Source organism: Pyrus communis, chromosome 17, assembly GCF_041283825.1.
Source record: "Pyrus communis isolate YQ-2024b chromosome 17, ASM4128382v1, whole genome shotgun sequence".
Classification (NCBI taxonomy): domain Eukaryota; kingdom Viridiplantae; phylum Streptophyta; class Magnoliopsida; order Rosales; family Rosaceae; genus Pyrus; species Pyrus communis.
This window is the reverse complement of record NC_142581.1, coordinates 11,362,185-11,368,184: the sequence shown is the minus strand read 5'-3', so window position 1 is coordinate 11,368,184 and position 6,000 is coordinate 11,362,185.

Below are 6,000 nucleotides of genomic sequence, written 5' to 3'. Positions count from 1 at the left end.
TTAGTATCACATTTTTATAAGTCACAGCTAGCTAATCGATTTAACATGTTATGATATATTCTGCGAAACTGCCAAAACAGCTAAAGAAAAAAACTAGATAGTAATTAGCTAGAGAAAGCATGAAGATCGAGCATCATACTGTGTCGAGAGAATCCGCCCCCAAATCAACAAACTTGGTTTCGGGAAGCACTGTGCTTTCATCAGTGGGGAGTTGCTTGGCAATTGTGCTTTGCACGGTTAGCAGGGTCTCTGGTTGAGCCTGCACAAGGTAATCAAACAAGATGAGTGCTTATTATTGGAATAAGTCAAGAAATGTAAATATTTTGTAATTATTAGTGTCATATTTTAGGAAGGATATTTTGTCTTTTTTTTTTTTTTTTTTTTTTCTTTTGTAACAAGGATTGTATGTACCTATTTATTCAAAATTATGGAATATACGAAATTAAGCCGTAAAATTCAATTTGGCATCAGAGCCAAACCGTAACCCTAATCCCACCGTGCTATCGTGCTGCTTGTGTCACAAGGGAAAAAGGAAGACGAAACTGGTCTTTTCGCTGCATACCTGCAGCAAGAACTGTTTGCTATGCTTGTATGTCGTGTGCTGTGTTGCAGAGTGTGGGTACTGTGTGTTGCCGTGACCTCTGGCGAGTGACAAAGGCGAGATGGGGCTGAAGTTTGAGGGTGGGCTGCATGGCTCTACCCACGGTTCAGTCGTAAATCCAGTTGTTATTCAGAGTGATGCTTCGGTCATACCTAATCCTATAAAACTTAATGAATCAAACTATCCTCTTTGGTCCAAGGTGTTGGAGATGCATATCGCTAGGCGTGGTAAGAAAGGGTTCGTGACAGGAAGCATCAAAGAATCCAAGGAGGATAGTACTAAGCATGAAGTTTGGGAGACAGGGAATGCCATTGTGAAATGGTGGTTAATTAATTCCGTGGATCGTACCATCATGGGATTTTTCATTCATCTTCGTACTACTAAAGAGGTTGCTCGTACGTATTATGACGGGTCTAATATTTCTCATATTTATGAGTTGAAAATGAATTGTCACATCCCAACCCGAGCTCTACCACATCCCGGGCTCGACTCAACCATAACACGATATTGTCCGCTTTAGGCCCCAACCACGTCCTCACGGTTTTGTTTCGAGGAACTCACACGAGAACTTCCCAGTGGGTCACCCATCCTGGGATTGCTCCAGCCTAAACTCGCTTAACTTCGGAGTTTCGATGAACTCTGAAGCCAGTGAACTCCCAAAAGGCCTTGTGCTATATGAAGGTGGGCATGTACATATAAGGCATAGAGGATCCACTCCCCTAGGCGATGTGGGATCTAACATGAAGTCATTCAGATTTCGACAAGAAATGAGGCCTATCAGTGTATACCATACCAATCTCAAATCTGTTTGGCAAGAATTGGATCAAACGAGACGAATCAAGATGGAATATGTTGTAAACTTGAAGACACTTCAAGAAGATATCCAATTGGACCGTGTGTATGCCTTCTTAGCAGGTCTTGATGATATCTTTGACAAAGTACGCAGTGATATCTTAAAAACTCAACATTTACCATATGTGGAGGAAATGTTCTCCATTATGAGGCGGGAAGCACAATGCTATGCAACGATGATGGGTAGTAGTGGCGTTAGGAACCAAAGAGGAGCCCCCCTTCCCCCCTTCCTTGGGGCTATGGGGTCGCGGCCACCTTCGGGTAGCCGGCCTTTTAATCCGTCATCATTAATAAATTATCGACCATTCACTCGAGAAAATAAGGATGATTTGAAGTGCACTTTTTGTGGGCAAACTCATCATACGGAAGATACATGTTTTCAGAAACATGGAGAACCTGAATGGTTTTCAAAATTGAAGAAAAAGTTATGTGCCAAGGAATGAGCCACTAGTGGAGCAAGTGGAGGGCGTGCATCCGTTGCCACTGCCACCAAGGATGCCGTACCCCCCCCCTCTGGTGATCTGAGTGAAAGCTTGTTGACTAAGACCACTCCTAGGGATTTAGCCTTTGATATGGAACATCATACAGGTTGGATTCTAGACTCGGGTGCAATCGATCATATGACTTTTGATAAGAATTTATTTACTAGTATAACAACAACTTCATGGAAGTGTATTGCAAATGCCAATGGAATAATAGCACCGGTTTTGGGGGCCGACACTGTGCACCTCATGCCATTCTTTCCTCTTCATCACTGTCTGCTTGTTCCTTCGTTGTCTTATAATTTGTTATCTATTCCTCAATTGACTAAGAAATTAGATTGTATTGTACTTATGTATCCATTTTTTGTTTACTTCAAGATATTCAGACTAAGGAGATAATTGGGCGTGACACTAAGAGAGAGGGGTTATACTATATGGATGACGTCGTTCCTAGCAAAGCTAATGCAGTTCGAGCATCTCGTACCAATAATTTACAAGAAGTTTGGTTATTGCATTGTCGATTAGGACATGCTTCGTTTGGTTATTTAAGGCATATGTTGCCTAGTTTATTTCATGCAATAAAAGAATCTGACTTACATTATGAAGTATGTATTCTCTCGAAAAGTCATCACACTTCGTTTTCTCCTAGTATGAATAAAAGATTGTTTCCCTTTGATCTTGTGCACTCTGAAGTTTGGGGTCCCTCTCCTATTAGTACTTTGTCTGGCATTACTTGGATTTATGTGATGAAGAATAAAAGTGATATTAGTGTGGTGTTTCAGTCATTCTCTCAAATGGTTGCAACATAATATTCCTCTATTATTAAGGTTTTTCGCTCTGATAATGGAGGTGAGTATATTGGTTCCGAGCTGTCTAGCTTTCTCTAGGATCAAGGAATCCTACATGAAACTACTCATACCGCACAACAAAATGTTGCTGAGAGAAAGAACCATCATATCTTGGAGACTGTCTATGCCTTGCTCATTGATGCGTCCATACCTAAACGGTTCTGGCCTAAAGCGGTCACCTATGTTGTGTATGTAATTAACCGTATACCATCCCGAGTTTTGGACTTTCGTACACCTCTTCAAGTGTTGACAGTATTTGTTCCAGTAGTGTCCACCAATACTCTTAATCCTCGTGTAGTTGGGTGTGTAGCCTATGTTCATATTCACAAGATTCATCATAGTAAGTTGGATCCATGTGTTCACCGGTGTGTTTTTCTTGGCTTTTCTCCTTAACGGAAAGGGTATAAGTGCTACCACCCTGAAACTCGGCATATGTACGTGACCATGGATGTTACTTTTTCTGAATCCAAGTATTTTTATGGTTCGATTACATCACCTTCTGATCACCAGGGAGAGAATATTATTGGTGATCTTGGGTGGTTGGAAATATGTAGCTCAGGGGGAAAGCGTATTGAAGAAGGGAGCTTTGAAAGCTCTCGACAATGAGACAATTAGGGCTTTAAGCAAGAGGATGCCGAGAACTGGAGTTTTCTTCAATCATCGAGCACCAAACCCCCTGAGTCCTCTCAACAACAGCTTGCCGAGTGTGATGAAGAATGTCAGTAGGAAGCTACCAAACCAGTTACACCATTGCCTACCGAACCCATCCCCCCTCTCTCTTAAGTTCGATAGTGCCACCCAATATGTCTACTCTAAATATCCCTAAGGTAAGTACCACTGATACTCATGTAACTAATCCAGATAACATTATGAGTACATATAAGTTACCACTAAGGCAATATCATGGTGTTCCTCCTGACAGGTTTTCTCCTGAAGGAAAAATGAAGTACGCAATAGCTAATTAAGTGTCATGCTCGAACTTTGCCCTGGAACGCCAAGCCTGGGTAAATAATGTGGAAGCAATCCAAGCACCAACCCGAGTTGAGAAGGCCTTAAAGGATCCTAAATGGGTTGTTGCAATTGATGAAGAAATGATGGCATTACATAAGAATGATATATGAGAGGTAACAAAGCTACCTAAAGGAAAGAAACCGGTTGGGTGTAGATGGTTCTTTACAATCAAATACAAGGTAAATGGATCAGTAGACATGTATAAAGCAAGGTTAGTAGCAAATGGTTATACTCAAACTTATGGTGATGATTATCAGGAAACTTTTTCTCCAGTGGCAAAGATGAATACAGTACGGGTTCTGATTTCTTTAGCTGCAAATCTGAATTGGCCATTGAAACAATTTGATGTGAAAAATGCTTTTCTTCATGGGCACTTGGAAGAAGAGGTATATATTGATTTTCCTTCGGGGTACAATACTAGAGGGAAAACCGGAGTACGTAGGGTGCTAAAGTCACTTTACAGACTTAAACAATCACCTCGTGCATGGTTTGGAAAATTTACTCAAGTTATGAGACGGATTGGGTATTATCAGAGTCACTCAGATCATAAATTATTTGTGAAACAGAGAAGTGGGAAAATGACGGCCTTAATTATTTATGTGGATGACATGATAATAACGAGTGATGATACGGAAAAGATGATGAAGTTTGAGCAAAACCTGGCTGACGAGTTCGAGATGAAGAATTTGGGAGATTTGAAATATTTTCTTGCCGTGGAAGTTGCTAGGTCACCTAGAGGTATTTTCTTGTCTCAACGTAAATATGTTTTGAATTTATTAAAAGAAACAAGCATGCTGGGATGTAAACATGTAGACACTCTGATAGTGGAGAAACATTATTTAGGGATTCATCCAGATCAAGAACTGGTTGACAAAGGTAGGTCTCAAAGACTAGTAGGGAGGTTGATTTATTTGTCTTACACTCGTCTGGATATTGCCTATGCCGTAAGTGTGGTTAGTCAATTTATGCACTCTTGGCATATTTGAAGTCTACCCCTGGTAAAGGGATTTTGTATGCATGTCATGGACATATGAGGATTGATGGATTTACAAATGCTGATTAGGCAGGTGATGTGATTGATAGAAGGTCTACATCTGGGTATTTTACATTTGTTAAAGGTAATTTGGTCACATGGTGGAGCAAGAAGTAGAATGTGGTATCACGATCCTCTACTGAAGTCGAGTATAAGGGGATGGCACAAGGTGTGAGATTCTCTGGCTATGGAAGTTACTTTAGAGTCTCGATTTTAAACATAAGGGAGCAATGGACTTGTATTGTGATAACAAGTCCGTTAGAGAAATAGCTGAGAATCTAGTACAGCATGACAGTACTAAGCATGTGGAGGTGGATACACATTTTATCAAAGAAAAGTTGGAGAAGAAGATTGTGTCAATACCGTTTGTGAACTCAGAGGAACAGCTTGCAGATATTCTTACCCATGCTGTGTGTAGTAGGCAGTTCAATGACTCGCTTGTCAAGTTCGGCATGAGTAATATTTATGCTCCAACTTGAGGGGGAGTTTTGGAATAAGTCAATATTTAGGAGAAAAGGAATGTAAATATTTTGTAATTATTAGAGTCGTGTCTTAGGAAGGATATTATGTCCTTTATTTTCGTTTCCTTTTGTAACAAGGATTGTATGTACCTATTTATTCAGAATTATGGAATATAGAAATTAAGCCGTAAAATTCAATTCTTATTCTAGTTAAGCACGGATTAGAGATATGATTAAAAGAACGTACATAGAATAAGCACGGATGTATACAAAACATTTTTTCAAGTAACTACATACATTTTTGATGGCATTCGATAGAGCTTATAACAAGTAACTCTGATGCATGTGCTAATGGAAGTTATTGCTTGAGAAATTACGAAAAAAGGGGGAGCAAAAATAGGATGCAAGGGAAAGTGACTGTAAGATTACTATGTCCCCGTTAATTATTTATATAAAAAGAGGGTATATGATGATCATCTTACCCTCTTGATCCATAAAGAATGTTTGCTTAAATAATAGTGTGGATAGCCAAGTAAAAAGAGGATATTTGCAAAAATATATGTAAATCTATTTACAATGGAGCATGAGATTGTAGTCTTAGTCTTAGCCCCTTAACCACTGGCCCTTCCTGCATTGAAAATAATCAAATCATACGGTTAGTGAAAACTCATCTCTCTATTATCTATTATCTATTCTTACTATATATAATACG